Source organism: Halyomorpha halys, unplaced genomic scaffold (genome assembly GCF_000696795.3).
Source record: "Halyomorpha halys isolate HHAL.00 unplaced genomic scaffold, Hhal_1.1 Scaffold400.1, whole genome shotgun sequence".
NCBI classification, from domain to species: Eukaryota; Metazoa; Arthropoda; class Insecta; order Hemiptera; family Pentatomidae; genus Halyomorpha; species Halyomorpha halys.
Window position 1 is genome coordinate 199,676 of NW_027106113.1, and position 25,260 is coordinate 224,935.

The 25,260-nt window shown below is 31.4% G+C and overlaps 1 protein-coding gene across 1 annotated transcript in view; it reads left to right on the forward strand.

Moving 5' to 3' along the window:
* LOC106682274 (uncharacterized) overlaps window positions 1–25,260 on the forward strand; it is a 367,154-nt gene that overhangs the window by 135,438 nt on the left and 206,456 nt on the right. The window lies entirely within an intron of this gene.

The window sequence follows — 25,260 nt, forward strand, 5'->3', positions numbered from 1 at the left end:
ACCACAATACATTAATTTTTTTTCATTTTTTAAACAATAATGATCAATACACTTCAAATACATTTTTTTCCTAACAAAAAATTGTTTTTCTTTCCTATATAAATATATTTGTTTTCCTCTTTATTATGAAAAAAACAAATAATAATTTACAAATAAATTATTCTCCCTGTTTCACTCCTACATAACTCTCCTCCCCAGTGATCCGCAACAACCGTTTGATCAATTAAGCAAATTTACAAAAATCAACCACAGATCGTTGCTATCGTAAATAAAAAAGAAACAAAACAGTCACATCAGTTGAACATTTGAAAAAATAAATAAATAAAAAATATTATTCAAATTTTAATATTATTGAAATAAAAACATTATTCAATTGAATAAATACAATATATATATTATATTATCCAAAATTCTCTAGTTGACTTCAAATATGAACCAACCCAGAACGAATTTAAATTACCATTTAAAAAATAATTTGGATGAAATCGAATCAAATTGAAATTTAAAATTGCTAGCAGGCTGAAGAATATTTACATGATTATGAATATGTACATTCTAGATCTAGGAGATACTAGACGACTTCAATGACCATGAGAGTTTGTGTCAAAGTACACCTGATCAGTTGTTAGTCACAAAATTTATTTTTCCACTAAAGCAAAATTTACAAAGGAACCTCGGCGGGTTATTGAACTGATGGAAATCCACATTGCTATAAACCGGGTTAGACGCAACACTCGACCAGACACGTTCAGCCATCACATGTAAGCAGGGATGTCGCCATGGTGTCACCCTCCCGTTAGTAATTTGGAAGTCAAATCATTCAAATAAGTGATAAGTCAAATACTTGAGAAAAACGTTCAGCGAACTTGTTGATTTATATAATTGATAATCAGAAAATTCTCACATTGTAATTCGCTCACTTAATATGTAACACGAGGAGGATTCAATTCATTCCAGTGAGTTATGAGAAAGAGTGGATATAAAAACAACCTAGCTAATCGGATTGAGTAAGCAGGACAACTCTAATAACAGTCCCGAGCTGTTTTACTCATGCACGATCGTTCATGTACTGTATAAATGAAAGAAATATTCTTTACATTCAGTATTTATGACATTATGAAATTCGTATTTCTTATTTTTTTTTAAATTAGAAAACTTTGTATTTATTGATAGATATTACAATCTGCCACACAGTTGTGGGCAATTGGTAATAGTGATGAATGATCTCATACATACTAAAATAAAATAAAATAAATAAATAAATAAAAAAAATTTAAAAAACATGCAGAATAAGAGGACATTTATACAAAATGTATTTCTTAGTTACAGGAATCGAAATGCACCCATATGACTTTTACTCTCCGCCGCAGCTTCTGTCCACCTGTTACTTTTAATAATATTCCTCTACCCAGATCCGACACAGTGCGATACCTCGGATTCATTTTAGACAAAAGACTCGCCTGGAACCAACATACTAGACTTAAGTGACAAGAACTCAACAGACGATTCAGCCAACTATACCGACTGCTCAGCCGGACCTCTCATCTCTCACTAGAAAACAAACTACTAATTTATAAGACTATATTCCGACCTATCTGGACCTACGGACTTGAACTTTGGGGAACAGCTAAGCCGTCGAACATCAAACGTATCCAATCCTTTTAATCTAAAATCCTTAGAACCATAGTTAATTCATCCTATTACGTTTCCAACAGAACACTACACTATGACCTACATATCCCTTTTGTCCTTGACATCATACCAACCAAATTCTCAAGATTCCATAAAAACCTTTCCAACCATACTAATCCTTTGGTTCAAACCTTATCTAGTTCCACCCATCCCAACAGCCCACCTAGAATGTTGGAACGGCAGTGGTCAAGAGATTTATTGTAAAATAAAAATGGACAATTGGAATGCTGGCAATGTTCAGATTCTTCACTCAAGTTGACTGTTTGCGGCTTTAGCGCACTTGCTCAGCCTCCACTGTCTAACTAGATAGATAGAGTGAGCTCAGGGATCCTCATGCGATTGTGTAAATATTTTATATAGGAGTGTAAATGTGACTAGAGATTACATTATTTTATTTTATTTTTTTTCATATACATAGTTTGATAATGTTTATTTAGTTTATCCTTCTGTTTTTATATATTTTAAGAGAGTTTTTTTCATTTATTTATTTTATTTTATTTTAGTATGTATGAGATCATTCATCACTATTACCTATTGCCCACAACTGTGTGGCAGATTATAATATCTATCAATAATTTTTTTTATTTTTATTTAAAGTTACAGGTAATGTGTACAGAGAAATTTTGCGAATGACGATTTTCAGGGATAGAAGTTTGGCGGTGAAGTAGAGGAACTCTCATAACAAGTTATTTTTTTTGGAGGGGCCGGGTGTTGGTTGAGAGAAAGCAGTTTCATAGCATGGCGGAAACCATTATTCTAGGCTCACTGGGAATCCTACATCATTATTTATATTAAACTTGTTAATTGTCAACTCTATGAGTCGAAAAACTGTATTCGACTAGTGTCAACTAATTATTTTTTCATCCCTTCAATATTGTCTATTGGACTTATCGGTTTGCTGTGTACTAGCAACTCAACGCAGTGGAGATGTCGCTCGCAATTGTTTCGAGTTCCACTTAGATAAACTCTGTTTTCAACCTAATAGATTCTTTTTTAAGTAATTCATACAGCTGAATTCGAAAGAATTTATGAGTTTATTTATTATTTGTTATTTATTTATGAGTAGATGGGATGATTTCAACATGTTGTAAGCCTTGAGATAAATCAAGTTCCTTAACTCGTGATCACTTAGATCCATCATAGGATTACGTGAACCACAATCTCTGTAATAAGTTGTAGCACTAGATTCTGAAACAATTGAAAGTGTTAATGCTGTTTTTTTTTTTCGGTTTCATAAAACCCTGAGATACGGTAAATAAAAAAATTAATATTTTGACTTTTAAGTTCAACAGGTGGTGAAAATGTGAATATCCTCGTCCTATCCGAAATTATTAAACAAAGAAAAAAGAAATAAGAAGATTTATCGTTTAATATTCTTAGTATTCGTTGAGGATAACACCCTGAAATAAAGTTAAACCCCTGGCACTCTTGTTCTGAATGCCCTTGGTAAGGATTAGCAACAGTTAAGCCGTCAGAGACTACCACTCAAACCCGAGCGTGCTCTCAAAGCTTTAAATTAATTCTACTTTCTGAACTTGTACACTTCAAAAGGATTTCCCCACCCCTTTTTTTCTTACCTAAATTTAAAGGAAAAAAGAAACTGTTGTAAAACTGGTTATAAAAGATTTTAAAAAAAGTTAAAACAAGATTAAAATCATTATTTTTTTAAACCCTGTAAATATATTAGAAAATCCCAATTCGTGAGAAAACGTAATTAAATTAAAATTAAATTTGTATCGCTACAACTCATGAAAGGTCATAGTGCAGTACTTTGTAAGGAAGACACTACAAACAAGAAAATGAAATCCCTTTAAAGGACCGAATTTATAAATAATTATATTCAATAAATTAATATGCTATAAATCGCATAGTGCTATAAACATGGTCAAAATCGCATTTTTTCCCTTTCTTTTTAGAAAAATACTTAGTTAATTGAGGAAAATTTATAAAATCTGCCACAATCCAGATCAGTAGGTATTACAGGTCTAAATCTACGTTCATAATATATAGAGAACAAAATAATGAAGAAAACCAATTTTATTAAATAAAATTAAAAAGTAACAATAATAATTATAAATAAATAATAGGTAATATAAACATGGTGTCGAAATGAAAAAAAAAATCTTAAAAAAAATTGTGATTTAGACCCTGTAGATTTTCGTTTGTATTAATCGCCCATAAGAGAAATGTCAATGACACACTAAATGAATGCACGATCTCAAATTCAAATATAAATGGAAATTTTATAATTAATAGTTTTTAATTAACCATTGTCAACGCCAAAACATTAAAATCCAAAGTTTTCAACCATTTTTAATCTAGAACGAATTGAAAAAAAAAACACATATGTACACATACTTATATATACTCAAAACTCACTTTTTAAAATATAAAAACCGATTATGCTCATATAACATGGGGTATCATTGAATTCAGAATATCACAAAGCGTATGTGAATCACAATCTCAGTTTGTTTTTCTTTTCTACCTCAACTTTAATAGAATTGATTTTATAATAAACAGCGTCAGAAATGTTATGTTGTAAGACCTGGCAGGGACAATCACACGTACCTAATACCTACCTAGACCCTACTTCTTGATTTTAAAACCAGAATATTTTCTGTTTTCCTGATAGTACACGAAATGCTGTCCTCTAAACTTTTATATCTTAGTTATTGTACCATATTTGCCACAGGATCCTCACCATACGCAACTATTAAGGTTTAAAGGTTATTGTTAATATGATCATAGAGTTGATCATATTTGTCTCATGTTTCTTGATTTTGTTTTCTATTCTTAATAACAGTGAGACCACAAACCAAGGGTTCTGCTCTCCTGTACAAACCTACAGCAAACCCCTCATGTAAGGCAAGTGTCTACAAGGTCGATCCGCGGGATTTCCTGCTGGTTAGTTCGGCGGATTTGTAGCCTGTTATTGCTCACTAAATTTCAGTCCTTGTCACAAATTTCATTTTAAATACGCCAATGCCCTAAAATGGTAATTATTGCATTGAATGTTAGTCTGTCGTTTGTAGGTAATGATATTTAGGCAAAAATTATCACCACCTCATCAAGTCACCCGTAGTGGTATTCCTCTACCAGGTATTCTGCTAGGTCTATCTTCGGACAGGAGTTGGAGGGCTGGGTTAGTAGGCTAAAGGAACAATCCATCTGACCTGGCCTCTTAGTATTCTTCATTGCCTAAGATTCAAATATACTAGAATATATAATCACTTAAAAAAAAATAAAAGAAATTCATTACTAACTTGTATGACTGCCGAATAAACTACTAACATTAACTAATATTAGAATAATTTATCCTAAGCTGGTGAAAAACTTTTTCCAGTTCATTGAGCCTCTTCTTTAGAGTTGGGAGTCGGATAATGGTTTCATGCAATAGTCTAAATGATTCTGAATCAAATTAAAGACGGAAAACTTTGCTGCTGCTCGTTTAGAATTTCTAATTAAGAATAATTAAGATAAATACAATTTAATGAGGTAGAAAAGAAGTTGTCGGGTGAATTACAAATTACTCGAGTTCTCAGAGCATTTTTCTCCTTTTTATTTTCCACTCTCTTTCTTGAATCGCTGGATTGAATTTCTGGAATATTTTTAGTTTTACAAAATATATTTAATTTAAGTCAATACATTAAATCTTAATCCTGCGAATTATTTATTTTGAAGATCTTGGGGCAAGAATATTATAAGTTATACAATATAAATTTTTCTAAAATTCTAAGATTTTTGTTTAATGGTTTACATAGTAAGTATTCCATAATATAGATGAATATATTGGAATTATAGTGAAAGACATACTAACTATAAGACAATATAAAGCTTTATAGAGGCAGCTAAGAGCATTTTGTACTAAATAGTAAATGCCTTAAAAATTATGACATCACATACTTCCTTTAAGCCATTAAATTCAAATCACTAAATTTGTATAGGCCTGTAATTTTCATCAAAGTTTACTTTACAAGGAACAGTGAACTACATTCGATTAGGAATCATAACAGTGATAGACTGATCCTTTCCTTTTTTAAAAGAATAAAAAGAAAAATATATTTGGCTAATTTTATAATGATAATTAAATAAAACATAACATAACAATAAAAATGATAAACACTATACTAGTTATGTTATAAAAACGTATTGTAGCGTTGGAAAGGTAATATTTTACCCCAATTTACTTTAATATTTATTGAAATTTACAACTTTATACTACATAATACATTCAGTAAATATGATCTTAGTTAAAATGGAGTATTACAGGCGTGTAGAGCAACTACTCATTTGTAGGACTCTAATGACATTTTACATTAGCTGGTCTCATGGCTATCTTCGTTTCAGGCACATTGGAGGGTTGTCAGGAATGAAAGAGGATGCAAGGTTAGAAACTAGGGGGTTTGAGTGGTTAGGGAGTTTATAATGGAAGGAGTGATATCTGGTTCGGGCTAGATCTGTTACATAGGGAACATTAAGGTCTTTATGTATTATTTTATTTGTGACAAAGTAAGGAGCATTGAGGATTTTACGAAGGATTTTGGATAGTAAGGATTGAATACGAGAGGAATTCGAAGGTTTAGTGCAGACCCAAAGCTCATCTCCATATGTCCAGATTTGCCTTATTACAATCATGTAGATCAGTCTTTTTAATGTGTTGGAAGTTTAGACCGTTTGTCTAGTAAGTGCTATAATAGCCGAAATCGACGTGCAGTTCCTGTCTTTTCAGTCTTGTGTGAGGATTACAGGTTAAACGTTAGTCCAAATGTAGTCCAAGGTAGCGGATCTGTTCGACAGGGGTAAGAGTAACATTATTAAATGAAACTGTAGGGCAGTCGGTAGGTTTACGACATAGAGTAAATGTGATTTGTGAATGTGATAAATGTGAAATGATAGATTTTTATCATCCAATTTCGACACCATTCTTCGAGGGTTGTGATATGGGATTGGAGACTTTGGTATAAAATTAATGGGTTATTATTAACTGCGAGCACACGTGTCATTGGCATACGTGGTGAGGATAGTGTTAGGATTGGTTGGAATGCCAGCAGTATAGGCGGTGTAGAGGATGGGACCAAGCATACTACCTCGAGGAACACCAGCGGACTGAGAATAGAGGGATGGATAGGAACCATTGTGGTTTACTTTGAATTATCTATCAATGAGAAAGGAACGAATGATGAGAAAGTAAGTAGGAGGTAGGAATTTACGGAGTTTGTAAAGCAGTCCCGGGTCCTAGACTCGATCAAAAGCCTGTTCTACATCGATAAAGACTCCCGCGCAGTACATTCCGCGCTCCAAAGAAGACGAGACTACGTCCACCACACGATAGTATTGCTGGATAATAGAGTGAGATATTCGGAATCCAAACTGGTGCCAATTTACTTTAAGAACGTTTCTGATGGCATACTTAAATAAGTATTGTTATAACTCGATAGCCCATAGTCATTCCAGATTCGGTCGAGCACTGCCTTCTAACGAGATTTTTATTTTTCAAATTCAAAAATTCGAACATAATGATACAAAATAACTTTTCGGCCCTTTTCAGCACATTAACTATTATTCTGTCAAGTACCTTTATATTTTCATAGCTTTCAAAATGTTAAGTAATAAAAAAGTCTGAAGCAGTTTATTGAATATTAAAAATAGATCAACTTATTGAATAATTCTGTTAAAAAATTGTTCAATAAGTATAACAGCAGGTTATATTCAGTTTATTCGAATTCTTCTTTTTTTTCCTTTCAATTTATAAATCTCAACCAAAGATTATAAAATATAAAAAATCTTTAATAAATACAAAACCGGGGAAAAAAAGGGAAACGAAAAATCCGTTGGTATATCCTTCACCCAATCCATTATTGAAAAAAAAAATCGACGGTTTGTTTATTGCAAGCCGACTTGGACCTTGGCCAGTGTATTTTACTTTCCCTTTTATATTAGTAATACATTTCACACTGGGAAACACAAAGATAAATAAACATTTTAGATTCTTGATAGGCTACTGGTATAGGTACTTCCCTATCGTACATCTCAATGTTTTGCACAAGTTTATTTATTTAAATAAATGTAATAAATATATATCTAAATGTGAATCCTTTATTTAAAAAAAAATACAAATAGACAACGTTTTAAAATTAACATAATAAACTGCTAAAGCACACGATGTCTGCTAATTAAATTAATAGTTGAAATTCACTGAATTTATAATAAATAAAATAAATAAACTTACTACTACTAACAATAAATACTGACACCACCAGCAAAGCGGACCCTCCCCGATCACCAAATTACTATGCCTTCCACTGTCCACGTACAGTGGACTTCACTATACCCCTTAAAATATCTTTAGGTAAAAGAAGGAAGCATTTCTCATTAACATTTTATTGTACTTAATTATTATCTTATTTTCACAGGAGGGTACGAAAAAAATATAAATAAATACTGCATAAGCCAAAAAAATATTAAAAATACTTACCAAAATTAGAGGATTAAGATATACAGCATTAAGTTTCTCAAATTGGAATAAATTATTTATTTTAATCCAGAAAAAAAAATCATATCCTACTGATAAAATTATGGTAAACAAGAAACTTTTGTTAGTAAAGTTTTATTAATCAGTTAGAGAAAAAACTATGATCCAGAACATGTCAAATAAACTTTTTCCAAAAATATAAAAATTCATATTGATTTGGAGCTTGTCATATATTGGAATCTGCCATAATCAAAAGTTTCTAAACTGTATTGTTTAGATAAAAAACATTTTTTCATTCAACTATTGATAGAGTTTATAGATTGTAAAAAAAAAAAATTAATTAATAAAAAAAAAAGTGAACAACTTTATACCAAGAAAAGAACATTCTTTTGTAAAAGAGGTGAATAAAAAAACAAAACAAGAGCAATGGAACAAAGCTTAAAGAAATGATTTCAATCCCATTCAAGAACCATGAGACATTCTTCTATAGCGAAATATTTGCACAAGAGGAACCTTTTGTCCACATCAAAATTTTACTGAGGGTAGCGATGAATGAGAATGTAAATGAGAAAATAAATTAGAGTCCGTTTCCCCGGAGATGTTTCTCGGAAATGTCAAGAGTTTCAGAATATTTTCTAGCCTCGTGAGCATACATCTTCGAATACAGAGGATATTAGGCATGCATCGCTTATGGCTGGTTTCCAAACCACGATGCCAACAGCTATAGGCCTACTCTACAAGTTTGTTTATGTTTTATTTAACATTTTAATATTATTCAATGGTTTGAATATTATTCAATCAGTTCGAACATAACCTAGGATTTGAGCTGTCCCTCATTCCAGTTGTCAAAAAAAAAAAGAAGATGAGAAATAAATAAATTTCCTATCTTCTTTTTGTAATTAATGATACTGTTATTATTTTTGTTAAAATGTATTGTTATAGATAGTTATGTTTTCGTTGTTACAGTAATATATTGTACAAATAAACGGGATTTGATTGTTCGACTAAATGTTATCAACCACTAGTTGGCAAAAAAAAGAGAATTTTGTCAATAGTAACGTACCTCAAAATTTTCCTTTAAAACGTTCCTTCCTTACAAGAAAACATCAAGACTTAATGTTTTGGTATATGAGAGGCTTCGTATTTGGTATTATCTCATGTCTCCCTCGGTATGCTCATGACTTTTGGTATGTCCTTCGAAGGGTAAAAAGCGAAGGAATACATCATTGAACTATCTATCTCTAGTCGTCAACGGTTTTTAGAGAGTGAATTAATAATAATATGAACTCAAACGATGGGCTCATTACTTTGAGGAACACTGATTTTTGAATAACGGTTATACCAGGAGGTGATTTTTTCAAGATCACCCTCAACCGCCAGAATATTCCCGAATTAAGCGTAACTACTTTAAGAGACTAGGTAGATCTTAAGAAAGCTCCATAAACCACAGAGTTGACTCACGGCTACAGTGTAGCTAAAAAATATTGTGTGGCCAGTCTAATTCGAACCTGGATCCTTGGAGTTAGTAGCATAGTGCCTTCTCTCCACTCTGCCACCGCACAACCTAGTGGATAAATGATTAGAAAAAATAAGTTCTGATAAATTCCTACAGATTTTTCAGAACTTTTTTTTCTGATCATTCAGCCGTTGGAAGATGTTGATATACGAAAATCATATGGGCCCAAATTTGTACCCTTGGCATATAGTTGCCATTGTATGGTAGTTAAAATTATGTGAGACTATTTTAAATATGTAATTATAAAACTAAATAAAAAGTAGTTCAAAGCCTAAAGGAATTGAGGATATAAAATTCTGCAAATAAACTTCAAAAGCTTTTTAAAATAATGTCAACTAAAAGTTGATTGAATACAATTTGAAATCATCAAGCTTAAATATGTTTAACTATATATCCTTATCTTTGAATATTTCGAAGATGTAATAGAATGGATATTTTTTTTTGTTTTGTTATTTTCTAAACAAACAATACATCATTATGTTGTATTAATGATTCATTTTATAAGTAATAACTAGAAGAGAGGATTTTTAATCTTAATGAAAAAATTAAGAGAAATGGATTTGCAAATGAAGCTAGGTTCGTATAGGTGTCACTGTGTTACATAAATTAGCATCCCTTTTAAATATTTATTCACCTTTAAAAAGCACCCGGTGAGAAATGTGTAATTTTTTTTATTTATTCCAGAATAATTATAAACTAAGCAAATTCAGTCTCTGGCTGTCCAGTATCCAGTTTATATTCAACTTAAATCAAATGTTTGTTATGATCCTATCGAAAATGATCCAATTATAGTACTTTGTATACTGAACTCCGAAAGGTTTAAATATTAATAAATTAGACAAAATTGCAAAAATATATAAATCTAACTATATCTTCTAGTGCCTTCCATTGTTTCAAATACAATACTATGTTACAGATCGAAAGAAGTTTGTAATTTGAAGTTGCAAAATGAAGTGGCAAAACTTGTTTTAATTATAATAACGCAAATATCAATTATAATATCTTAATTTATAGTCTATTTCTTTTTTTTTTTTTACCTATAACGTGAACACGTTTTCTTTGTCTTAGCACGGTTCCCTTAAAGGGGGAACCACAGTATTAGAAAATTGAATCGATTCTTGCTTAAAATTGGCATATTTTGGGTTAAATTTAATTGAATTAGAAAAAAAAATCTTTCGTTGTTCTGTATGCTGGATACTAACCTAAGTCAGCACTATGATGCTTAAAATATTCATTTAACAAACATAAAAATACAAAAAACAATCAATCTGTGATAAAACTCTGGAAGCAATATAATTTTTGTTTAACTTCCTTCAATGTTCAATTTATTCTCTGAAAGAAAAACGTACATAATGCTGGTGTACTCAAAGTGAATAAAGGATGGATTTTGCAAATAAATTATTATTTTTGCTGTGCTCTTTCGCCTTTTGAAATGGATGAATTAAGATTAATCAATTGTTTTAAAATATATTATAAATCCTTTAGCTTTTCGGCCACAAGTTTCCTTCCTGTTTGCCCCGAAGTATCTGATTTGCTTGAGTAATTGAAAGCAAAATATTCTCGGAAATTTACATTATGTTCTATTTCGATAGTCGATAAATAAATAAAAAAATATTCAACAAAAGAAGGAAGACAATCAAATCTAACTCAGATGTTAATTTGTAAAGAAATTACTCATTCATGGGATAAAAAAATAAAACTTTTATGCAAATAATTTTTAATTAAAAGCGATTGGCCTTTTTAGAAAAAAAAAAACTAATTGAATAAGTCAGACATAAAACTTTTATCTTCTTAAGCTATTTACAAATATTCAGCAAATTTTGAATTTAGAGGAAATAAATATATTAACTTCGAAAATCGGTATAATTTGTTCCGAAGACTTCAAGTTAGTTGAAAATGCACTCAAATTATGCTTTTAAAAAAGTAATCAAAATTTAAATTGAAGTCTTCTGTAATTCTCACTAATATTGCCAACGGTTGAAGCACATACTCAAAGTGGCGAAAGTTTGAGAAGTGATACGAAACATGTTCATAATGTCAGATTTACTTTCTCCTTGAGTTAATCCATTCATCCACTGATAATAGCTTTAAGCATCTTGAAGAGAGTTACAATATTTTTTTTATTCCATAATTATTTGGTTGTATTTTACTTTTTAAAATCCATAATCGCTATTTACACTTTTCATGACATATTTCTTCTAGTCTCTATACATTAAAAAAAAAATCTTATTTTAGATTATTCAAATTTTTAATTTAACACAACTATATTTTTAGAAATAGGGATGTTAACCACCCTAAGGGTAATGAATAATTAATGTTCTACGGGACTATAGTCCCCAGCTGAAGGCAACGCGGTTACCACTAGACCACAAGAAGTTTCCTATATACCACGAAGCATCAGGTTATCCGTGATTGAAAATTGAAATTTCTCGGAAAATTTGGATTTAATCCAATCAATATTATATCTCGAAGCTACTGTTGATAGGTATTATTAACATTGTTATTATTATAATATATAATTCTAGGAATATTGTATTGGACAATCTATTGAACAGTATTTGCTGTAACCATGAAAATATGCTAATATTAATTATGCTTACTCATTATAGTAACAAACTGTAAACTTTTCTTTTATTCTGTTAGTTTATTTTTTTTTTCTTTAAAGAAATGTGTTATTAGGTAGTTTTATTTTGAATGCTTTATTTTAATTTAGTTATATTTTCATTAGAAAGGTACTTGTATTGGAAGAGTAGGACAAGCCTATACAAGCATTGCCACTGTTCTTCGACCTTAATTGGCGGTGGTTCTATATTTTCATGATATCGGTGAATTATATTTTTCCCTTAGTATGAATATTCATCTTTTGCACCATAAATTAAGGAAAAAAAGCATTAGAATATGATTGATTTTTATTTATTGAGAAATACTATGTGTATCGATTACCAACTGAAGAATTATATTGCCTAAAGAGGTATAAAAAAATATTTAATTGTCTTCCCGACAAACATGTTTTAATCAAATAGTACTTATCACAGGTTTTGGTAAAACAATCAGATCACTACCACCCCTCAACTCGTACACTGATAACTAACTGTGAAAAAGTTTCGCTGATCAGGTTGATAATGAGGTAATTTTGAATTGAAAATGAATTCTTAGTAAGACCAAATAATGAAAACTTTTTTGCTCTTTAGATTAGGTTTTGGCTTTTGATCGAGTCTGGTACCCGGGACTACTTAACAAACTTCGTGAATTCCAACCTCCCACATACTTTCTTATCATCCGTTCCTTTCTCACTACTAGACTATTCCAAGTAAACCACAATGGTTCCTATTCATCCCTCTATTCCCCGTCTGTTGGTGTTCTCCAAGGAAGTATTCTCGGTGCCATCCTCTGCAACGTCTATACAACGAATCCTAACGCTATCCTCACCACGTATGCCGATGACACATGTGTGCTCGCTGTTAATAATAACCTTTGATTGCATCCCAAACTCTCCAATCCCATATCACAGCCCTTGAAGAATGGTGTAATATGAGGATTAAAATAGATCCTAACAAATCCCATCAGATCACGTTTACACTTCATCATAAACCGACTGCTCTACAGTATCCAGTAATAATGTTCCTCTTAACCTTTGTCGAACAGGCCCACTACCATGGACTACATCTCGACAAACAACTAACCTGGAATCCTCACACAAGACTGAAATGAAAGGAAACTGCACGTCGATTTCGACTATTACAGCACTTACTAGACAAACGGTCTAAACTTTCAATTCATTACAAAAGCCTGATCTACATGACTGTAATAAAGCCGATCTGGACATATGGAGATTCCATATATACTTTCGTATCTAATCCTTGCAATCCAAATTCCTTCGTAAAATCCTCAATTCTCCTTACTTTGTCACAAATAAAATCATACATAAAGACCTGAATGTTCCATATGTAACCGATCTAGCCCGAATTAGATATCATTCCTTCCATTAAAAACTCCCTAACCACCTAAACCCACTAGTTTCTAACCTTGCTTTCCCTTCCATTCCTTATAATTCTCCTAGGAGCCTGAAAAGAAGGCGGCCACGAGACCTGCTGATGTAAAACGTCATTGGAGTGTTTCTCTGCCTACATTACTCCATAATAACTTACATCAAATTTACTAAATGTATATTATGTATAGTTGTAAATTAAAATAAAGATTAGGCTTTATTAAACTCTTGTAATTTATAGTTAGATTAACTGCAGTCGAAAGCTGCATATTTTTTTATTGATATTTTTTATTTGTCAAATATCAACACATACTTGCCCTTCACCTGTTTTTTCATACATTCTACTATTGAAATCATGGTATTTTTTGTTGCTCCATTAAAAAAATTATGATAAAAAAGTTGAATAAAGATATTTTTAATTTTCTTTTATCAGTCTATTTTATGAAGTCTTCGTCGGTGTCATTTTTTTTCAATCTATTTTAAAATAATTCTATGTCGGCCTTTTTTTGTATTGAACCCAAAATTATATTAATATTAAATTTAAAGATCTAATATTAATAAGAGAAGATTGATGTAATTCGATTAGATCAAAGTTAAACAGATTTTGATGTTCTTAATAAATGTGAGCTTATCACACAACTTTCTCGTACCATCCTACTTCAACATAAGAATTATCTTTGTACGTTTCAAAGCTATTTTTTTATTATTCGTTAAGATAATACTTCCTCATAATATATATTTCATACCAAGGTGACTGAAATAAAATTCTGACTATTGTAATAACCATAGTCTGAAGCAAATGTAGTACCCATGAAAACACAAAAGGTTTATTTCCTTCTTTTGTTAATTATATAATTCTTTTCATATTATGTTATCATATTATTTCTCGTGTTTTCGAGGAAATAGGCGTTCAGAGGCTTTCTCAATAACATAATCTCACAAAATGGTCTTTCTAAAATCTATTTAATATATTTTGTCTTAAAATTCTTTTGTATAAAGTTACTTTTAAATTTATTTTCTAGTTCAATAACGGGAAACACTATAGGTAGAGTAAATATATTACTAATATTATGTATTGTTTTTCTTTCAGCTTTTACTAGTTGAATATATAAAAAAAAATATTTTTGCAATTATTTCTGGTTTAATTGTTGGAAACAAGGTCACAATTTTTTCTTTTATTACTCTAAAGGCTGTCTTATGGCGGGTATTTGGCTGGAATATGACTGTAACTTTTCTCATCGAATCAACATAAAGTGTCACTTTATGAAATCGATTTTGTCGAAAACGGCTCTAACAATTCTATTATACTCGGTATATAAATGAACAATTAAATGGTATTTTATATTAACTAAGTCTTGTCCTGATTATAATAGTCTGAGGCAGCTTAAAAGGCGAATTTTTAAAAATCTCCCTCCCTAAAGTACATTTAATTTTGTTTATTTGAAAAAATAACAAGTTCTCATTGTTAAGAATAATAAGCAATGGATAAAAATAAATATTTTAATGGATAAGCTCTTTATTTTTTATATTTTGTTAAACAGTTGTATTATAATAAAATTTATATTCATTATTTCTATTTTGAGGAACCATGTAAAGAAAAAAGATATAGCAACAGAAAAAGGGGAATTTTTTGTACATAATTTTTACCTTTTTTTGTTTTTCGATTTTTTTTTTTTTTAAGAAAATCACTTAAAAATCGATAACTTCAAAATAAGCTGAATCATATCACTAACTGTGTCCGTTTTGATGGCTTAAACTCTTTATGCCTAACCAATGTTCATACTAAAAAAAATTCAATTTAATGTCAACGTTTTATAGGTTTCGATTCGAAATTAAGAATCAATAATATATTAACGATAGTTTGAAAAAATATTGTTAAAACAGGGAGTGGGTATGATTTGGATCCAGTTTTTCTCACACCCTAAGTAAATATCGTCGTACTCCTCCTCGTAAACCATCGAGGAAGGATATCATGAGGGGTGATCGGCTGGAAGATTAGGAACCCGGCGTGGGCAAACCATATAGTCCATATATAGGTTTCCTCTTTTTATCCCCAGGTTGTCAATTGAGTCCTTTGAATATCTCCGACCTTTCTTTGATTAAATAATCAGTTAATTGAAAATCCTTAATATCTAACTAATTTGAAGATGATATTCCAAAAATAAAAGAAGTTAATGGAATGCACGAAAAATACCAGAAGGTTCTTTGCGATTAAGAGAGAAGATAGTCGGGGTGTACGGTCAGCAAAAAACACAAATAAACAAAAGATTACTTAATTGTGCCTACGTTTCGACCTGATTTTCAGGTCTTTATTAGGGCTATAAATAGAAAAAGAGATAACAACCATCATTCGGAGAAAAAATAAAATAAATTTTATTCTAACAAATTTGGAAGTATATATAGCAATGAAATGAAAATATAATCTAGTTGATTAATAACTATGGAATAAGACAGTATTAGATTGATAACATAGTTATATAGATGAGTACAGAAATTAGTTAAATTAAGCATGTTTAATGGAGCATATTTAAAAACAATATTTTTAAAAAGAAAGAACAAGAGAGAAGAAGCAATATATGGAGAATAGGAAATGAAGAAATCAAGAAATATAATATCTATAATAATATGTCTTCTTTGTGATTAAGTGGAAGTAAATATTTATGCCAATAAAGTATTTATATCAATATTTATTTAATTATTCATTGAACTAACTGTCGATTCTATAAGTTAACAAACGATCTTATTTGCTTTTAATTTAGGCAGATAAAATATATCTCTGTTTCTTGTTCAACAGTAGCGTTTACGTAATTCCGAATCCGTAATAGTTAACACTTCCGTTAACACTGCCTTAAAACAAACAAATTAATAGAGGAGTAGAGGAAGACAATTATTTATCCACAAACTAAATTAATTATTGCGTACTAGGCTCGACAAATTCGTAGATTTATGCAGAGCAGAAGACAAATTTTCCATAATCTGCGCTCAGAGATGATAGATGCCGCCGGGGCAATGAAAATAAGATGAAGATAAAGCCTCCGTGAGGTTACTATCTAACAGAGCCGTGGCGAATGTGCCAGTGTACTGCAGGTAGCAGCTAATTGTAATCTTGTGCCACGCTAATTATCTTGTATTTATTTCAAAATAAATGTGTTTTAAATCCAATATCTGAATAGATGAATCTCAAATAATCGTTTAAATTTTTAGCAAAAACCACTTAAGCACTACTAAGCAAAACTTGATCGAGAAATCTGATAATAGAATTTTGATTTGAAATTTTCGCACCAATAGAATGAAGTATACAACCACCGTTTCAAAGAAGTAAACAACCATGAAAATAGCAAAATGAAGTACAGAAAACCAATTTACGTTTAATTATTGTCATATTATTAATTGTATGATCTCATGAATCATTAATCAAAGAAAAGACAATAATTTTTTTTCTCAATAATTACCTCACGACAATATAGATGTATTATATTTATAAGTATAATAAGAAAGGATATAGAGGAAAATAGAAAAAAAAGAAATCATTCTGGGCTACTTACTAATCCTGGCATTAAGCAATCTAAACAATAAGCTGAGAGTATTATATCCTCTCAGACCATGGTCCATCAAAATATCACCTGAAATAGATAGAGCTAAGGGATGATTCCACATGTGTACAAGAGTATAACCTGGTTGAACGGGAAGCTCTTACCTTTTAAAGATTACAATACCTGAATTAGGCAATAATTAAACCTGAAGGTATCAGTAAACTTAACCCAAAAGACCAATCGATTAATTTCTATGGGATCTTTAGACAAATAAGGGATAAACTCACAAATGATCCAAACGGGCCGAAGTGAGAAAGGGTTTCCCATCCCTTTAGTGTAGTAATAATAACTCATTATAATATTACTTCAAATCATACTAGACTATTTTTTTTTCATTTCCTTGCCGACTTGTGTAAAAGGATTAAATGTGAAAGTGGTGGGCAAGGACATATTTAGAACTTTACGGCTGCCAGAGATTCCAGAAATCATTACATTTTTCTATTTGTCCAGGGCAAGGATTTTATTTTTTCTGGGACATATTTCGAAATAACTTAAAGCTTTATTGAATTGAAATATCTGAATATGATAATAAAAAAATTCAATAATTTTTGTAAGCTGTTAACTAAAACTTGAATTCAGTGAAAACTGAAAATATACTCTGTTGTACCCAATTATGTAGAGCCTGTAGTCACTACTGTAGTACTCAATTATGTAAATTAAAATTTCTCATCTTATTTATCATTAGTATGAAGATCTATTCTTCTTCTGGCACCGCAAATACTTCTTTTGTGCTTTCACGAGTCCTGCCTTCAATGACATCGTATGCATACGCCATGCTACTAAACCTTGAGTTATTGTAAAACAAGAGAAACAAACTTAATTTCACATATAACCTGTGGTGAACATATTATTAATAATACTGTAAATAAGTACATGGTTACCACCTGGAACATTTAACAGCACTTTACACTAAGTCTTCATTGTGTTATCAAACACTCCTGGTTTGTGATAAACCAGAGAGTTGGAAATACCTTTTGTTGGCTCAGAGCATTAAGAAAATAGATGGGGGGAAAAAGTGGGAATATTTTTTAAACCTTTTTCTATAAAAGCCAAAAAATGCTTTCCAATCTTAAGATTCATAAAATAACATTATTAATTTATTATTAAAGTAAATAATTATAGATTTTACTGAGCATTTATTTAGATTTAATGAGCATTTAATGCAGAGACTAAGTTACTATCATCCAGTATTTTATTTTTATATTTTCGACAGTTAATATTCTAGCTGATTAAAAAGAAAAATCACTATCGATTTCGCATTTGATAATTACTTGATTAATCACTTTCTTTGGTAGCAGAATATTTGTTAATTGACCATGTGATTTCGAACACCAGCAAAATGCGACGAAAGATAATATATCGCTAAAAAATTAAACATCCCTAGAAAAAAAAAATTGTTTTTTAAACAGAACCCTATAATTAAACTATTCGATTCATTGCGTTTAGTCTCCTTCACATAATGGAGGTCACATACCTGGCCACTGTATACTTTGCAATGAGGCGTTATTATTTTAAAAGTTTTTTTTTTGTTTTAAATTCATACAGAGCTTTCTTTGAAGTGATGCGTGTACTTAATATTAGAGAGTTATCTTTAATAGATGTTTTGAGGTTAAAAACTTCCAAAATTTGTATATATTTTCTTCTGAATTACAGTAATGCTGCACAACGTTTAGGGTCTATTGTCCCATATTCATGTGCTTTAATAAACCTTGGAAGGAAATCATGTCATTATTTACATGGCTGAAAAAATTGCTTTGTAATGTTTTAATTATTATTGCTATGAATAATGAATTAAACAGTATAAACCAATTTTTTCAGCCATGTAGATAATGACATAATTTCCTTGGTGAAATTAAAAGTTTAACTAATTATGAGGTTTATTCTATTGTTTTGAAATATTTTATTCTATATTATCACAACAAAATAGAATAAAATATATCAAAATTTTGGAAGTTTTTATCCTCTAAACGTTTATTGAAATTGACTTACCAGACTTCCAAAAATAAAATCCAGAAGATAGTTATTGAATGCTTGATGAGCGATGGAAATTCAATAAATTTTTCATTTTATACAGTACTTATAAGGATTAAAAGATAAAACGCAGAAATTATGTTTTTAATTCAGTTTGACTCTGGTAATTAATCTACCATCCAATTTGAAATCTTAAAATTTAAAAAAAAATTGTGTCATCAGTTTTTTATCACCGTGGAATCGAATGCAATCCTTTTGCTTGTATAACTTCGCTTCGATCCATCGATTGTGAACGTCAAGAATTTTTTATATTATGATCCAATGAAATATTAAAGGACCCAACACACAATAACTAAGCCTAGAAGGAGGGTCTCATAGCGTGGATATTGCTCCCGAGTGAACGGATATTTGGTGGCGAAGGTGGGTAATAGCACCTTCCTAACTGAATATGCCGTCCTTCCCTGGGAAATAGCTTTGTGGTTCCTCCGCTTTGAAGACCAATTGCCATGCTCTGCTTGTCCTCGTGTGCAACTCTAATATGGCTTACTCTAATTCGAAATTCGCTTGTTATGTCTTTGTTGTTATTATTAGCATTATTTTTTTAATCATAATCAAAATTTTTTTGGAATTTTATCAACGCAGTGTGTAGTAGTAAACGTGTTGATAATAAATTTAATAAAACAATTATACTAGGAGGTTTAGAATTGTATGACTTCATTTACTATGACTATATAGCCCTTTCCTTTCCGTTCTCACAGCAACATCAACACAAATACGGCTCATAGTTATCGCAATTGTTTCGTAACGGGATGTTCTACAAGACTGTAATAATCACTAGAACCTAATCGTAGAAGGTTTTTAATAAAAATAGACTATGCGTAACATCGCCTCAATTTTAGATAGGTCCACAAAACTCTTGAATATATGTATACACAATTATTGTTTTTATTTTTGATTAGGGAAGACAATTTTGAAACTATTATCAATTATTAGATTCTCTTGGACATTATGAATAAAATATCACAGTAAATCCGAATTTACTCACTTTTCTTTTCTATTTGAAATAAAGTTTTGTGTTTAACATAGTCTGTGTAGTGGAGTATCAAAGAATTTGATGTGCCTTCGGCCTATATACTCCGGCACAGAGGGTAGCTGGAGTTCCTAGTGAATGGTGGTGTTTCTGGCCCTCTGTAGAGTTGTTCCACGGACGATTCGCCAGAGGACGGAATTCTGATAGCTCTGCAGCTTTCCAAGCGTGGTTTGGTAGAGGTGACGCAGCAGAGGTGCACCATAGAGCAGAGTCGGGCGGATTATCGCCTTGTAGATTTTCAGCTTCAGCCTTAGTGAGAGTTGCGGGGATTTCAGGAGATGGAAGAGCCTGTAGATCTTCTGGCGGGCCAGCTTAAGTCTCTCCCGAACGTGACTAGAGAAGGTGAGGTGCCTATCCAGTGTGACGCCCAGGTAGAGAATGGAGTTGAAGATTCGCTGGTCGACTTCATCCACTTTGAAGGTGGTAGGCAGCGGCTTCTTGGCGACATCACGATGGCTTCCGTTTTGCCGGGGTTCACCCTAATCCCAATACTTTTAAGCGCATTAGTGATGGTGGCTGCAGCTACGACTTTACTAACATATAACTAACTGAAAATAGTTCGAGAATGAAGATCTATATATCGATACAACAGTTAAAGGAGCAGTGACGTACAACCTGGGAAACCAAACCTCAACCCAAAGACTGAAGCCCAGGCTGCTGCAGGACATTCTGTTATAAATTCAATATTTATTAATTCATAGTCACACTACCTCTATTTTACTTGTTTTTTTTTCTTTTCTTCTCTCGTCCCTTTTTCAAATTAACTTATTTCTTTTTGCTATTAGAGGGCAAGTATTTTTTTTGTTTGCAAGTGTAACAGTATCATTATTTTTTGTTCTTAATTTCACTATTCTCTTTTATTAAGCAGAATTATTCTTATCTATTTATTTTATCATTTTTTACCTTTAGTTATAACATTATATATATTTAGGGGTGTCTTTTGTACGAGACTATCCCCCCACCGTTAACCAACTGTCAAAAATATATATATATATAATGTAACGGTTATATCAACCATGTAAGGCCCACCAGGCCGATCTGGTATAAAATAAAAAAAAAAAAGTAGAGAAAATCCAAACTCCTCGCTACTTGTCCCTTAAATATGTAAAATGACAGTAATACAACACGTGTAATAGAAAATCAAAATCAAACTGGGCATTCCTTTTTTCTTTATTTTTCATTTTAAAGGCTGTTAAAGAGTAATACATCTGTTTTTGTATAAACTTTTGTTAGCATGAAGTAGAAATGGACTTAAAATAATCCCGTCAGGATTAAAAGGGTAGGGGATAATCGCTCATTTGTCTTGAGGCAGCTTTACCGGACTAACCCTTATCAAATATGTAAGTAATATAAGAAGTAAGTAAACCTTTGCATCTTCAAACATCTTTAATTTTTCACCATGCATTTTTTTTTTATTGACAAATGTCGTTTGTCTATCCTAATCAAGGCTAATGGATCTTTCGAATAAAGACAGAGCGTTTAGAGTAGGGTAGATGTAGAGAAGACTGGAGCTTCCTACTCTAACAATGTTTGGAGTAGGGAGTGGTCTATTATTTATGACTCACTTCTAAGATAGTTATGAGTGGTAGATAGACTGAGGCTGAGTGCCAGATCTAAACCTAGATTTAATAGTATTGAGGGATTATCGTTTAACTGTGTCTCAGGCTCAGTACAAGCATCAAATGGAATTAAATACCACCTCAACTCGGACAGAACTTAGAAAAAATGGACTTAGAGCGAACTTTTATGAGACATATTCTTTTCTAATTTTTTGTTAGTACTTGCTCGTGGGTCAAGTGTTAGAATGAACAAGGGGTAAAGAAAATTATATAAAATATTATTTATTAATATAAACTATTTAAGGAGAAATCTGTAGGTGTTTATTTTCAAATAATTTATTATAAAATATTAATTTATAAAAACCAATGAGTGGGTCAAATAAAAACCTTGCGCGGTTCAATGTCTGACCCACAAGTCATAGGTTCACCATGCCTGACTTAGAGCGCGATGCCTGGATACGCTACAACTTCTGGAAAGGCAATTATTCGCCGACCAGCAATAAGTAGCGGTTTTATTCACAGGCGCGCCTCTCTACGGTCTGATCAACTTGGATATTCTAGATAGAGCAATCATGCATGAGTTGCAGATGAATATATTTCCACGCTCGTACTGGACCGATTATCTTTGGTAATTGTGCTCTGACTACTGAGTGGTACTTTAAAGAAAGTGCTCCTAGACTTTACTCTATTTATTAATGAAAAGTTCATTTTGATGAAGAATGGTGCGCTCCAGCACACCACAAGAATATTTGTAAAAATAACTTAGTCAAACATGTTTTGCTTCGTCTTTCTTCTTCTTCTTCTTTTTTTTTTTTTTAAATAATCGAACTTTAGTTATTGATAAATATTACAATCTGCCACACCGTTGTGGGCAATAGGTAATAGTGATGAATGATCACATTCTTACTAAAATAAAATAAGAATGAAAAATAAATAAATGAAGAAAAAAGAAAAAATACATAAAATCTCTCTTAAAAATATATACCAACAGAAGGATAAACAAAATGAACATAATCAAACTATGGGTATGAAAAAATAAAAGAATGTCTAGTCACATATACTCTCCTATATACAATATTTACACAATCGACCTGAGGATCCCTTAGCCCACTATATCCCTCACCTGTGAGCGGTAGAACAGAGCTTATATGATCCCAGCGCATCCCTCTCGTCGCATCACTGGTAATGAGCCAGTGGAGGCTGAGCAAGTGCGCTAAAGCCGCAAACACTCAATTTGAGTGAGGAATCTGACCATTGCTAGAACTTCAATTGTCAATTTTTATTTTACAATAAGTCTCTTGGCCACTGCCGTTTCAACTTTCGAGGTATAGATGTGTGGAACTAGATAAGGATTGAGCCAAAGGATTAGAATGGTTGGAAAGGTTTATATGAAATTTTGAGAATTTGGTTGGTATGAGGTCAAGGACAATAAACTCTTTTTAGTTGTAATTAACGTGTAATATTTTCTATGCTTTACTAAGTGAGGACATTTCATCGTGCAGTAGGGGTAATAGCTATTAATTGAAGGCAATCTATTTACAGAAAATTTCTGTTTAAGTTAGAAAAAAAAATTAGTTTCTATTTTTTTCTTTATGTTTTATCTATCAAGTACTATTATAGAAATTATTTTTTTTATGGTAGTCTTGACACAATTAGAAATACTAATCGCCTAAAATTTATGGGAAACATATAAGCATAACTAAAAATTTTCAATTCTGGTTCATTGGTCGAACCTTTTAAAAAAAAAAAAATTCTTTTCTAAAAACGTTATTTCTTTATAGAACATTTACTTTTTAAATATATTGAACAAAATGAAACAAATTTTACATATCATAGTACTTTACATAGAAGTCTTTATTTCTTGGTTTTATTGATCCAATGCCAACAAGTTTTAAACAAAAAGGAGATAAATCTAAGATGTGTGGTCGAAGAAGTATGGAAATATTGAAGCACGTTATTTTGAATAAAAATAATGTCATAAAAGTGTATTTTTCTTTTATTTGCATCAGATTCTAGGAACCAATGCAATATTTGTTTTTGCTCATTTTAGAAAATAAATCGCATTCATGTGAAATACAGAATTTTTTTCTTCCTCTTTGCTGGAGAAGAGAAGCTTTAGCACTCATGCATGAAATGTAAAACAAAAACGTTTTTCCTTTGAATAAATCTTTTTTTTAGAATAAAATGAATTTAAGGTGGAGTGGAAAGTTATTTTTTTCCCTTTTTATATTAAATCATTCGTTCAATATACCCCGTTTATTACTTTAAATTATTAATAGGGAAATGGATCATATACTAAAACCGATATAAACGAAGCAAATTAGTCCAGGACACCAACATTTTAGACAAATTAACAACGCTATGGTTCTCTCAGATTCATTGGTCGTACTGAGGGTTAAATAACATTAAGTGCCACAGATCACAAAAAGAAGCCGTGGGTTTATTTAGCCGATGGAATTATAATTCTTATCTTACATTCCGTATCCGCTGATCTAACGTTAATTCTTATTTAGGGCCTTTATCATCAAGTGCTGGTGGTCATACTTAGATATAGTGATGTTTTTGATCTTCTTCAGCTTTCTTTACTGTCCCTTACACATCGCATATACTTTAATGATACTTACACCTGACAATAACAAACATAGACCTAATTCCTTTAGACCTATTAATCTCCTTTCAGTTTTATCAAAATCATTATATAAACTTATCCATAACATCCTGGCTGACTAAAACACATTTCTCGATCACCGATTTGGATTTCACATATAACATTCTACAACACAACAACTACACAGGATCACAACTGCTCTTGAACTAAAATAATACGCTTCTGGTGCATTTTTGGATGTGACTAAAGAGTTAGATAGTTACATTTTAAACTAAAATGCCAATACTCCCAAGCACTGACTATTTAGTTCTACGATCACTTCTTTTCTGCCCAGCAACGCTATGCGAATTCATCAGTCAAACCAGTATCTGCAGGGGACCCCAATGTTCTGTCCTGGCCCCACTTCTGTACTTGATATACACTTATGACCAACAGACGATAGCATACTAACTGTAAAATATGCCGACATTAATGTTATTATCAAGAGACACAAAGACTTTTAAAGACTTTAACAAAATCTCACAGTTACTCTATGACACGAAACCAGCTCTCCAGTTTACAAAGACAACCATTCTATACCACTAACAAACACGGTGCTTAAACGTAAGCATGATGCACAACTGGGTACTGTATCCCTTATATCATCCCATACGTATGTATCTCATTTGCTGATTATAATTATAAAATAGGTGCAAAGGAAATTTAATAATAAGCAATGCTACCCAAGTACAATTAAAATTATGATAAAATATAAATACTAAATTTAAT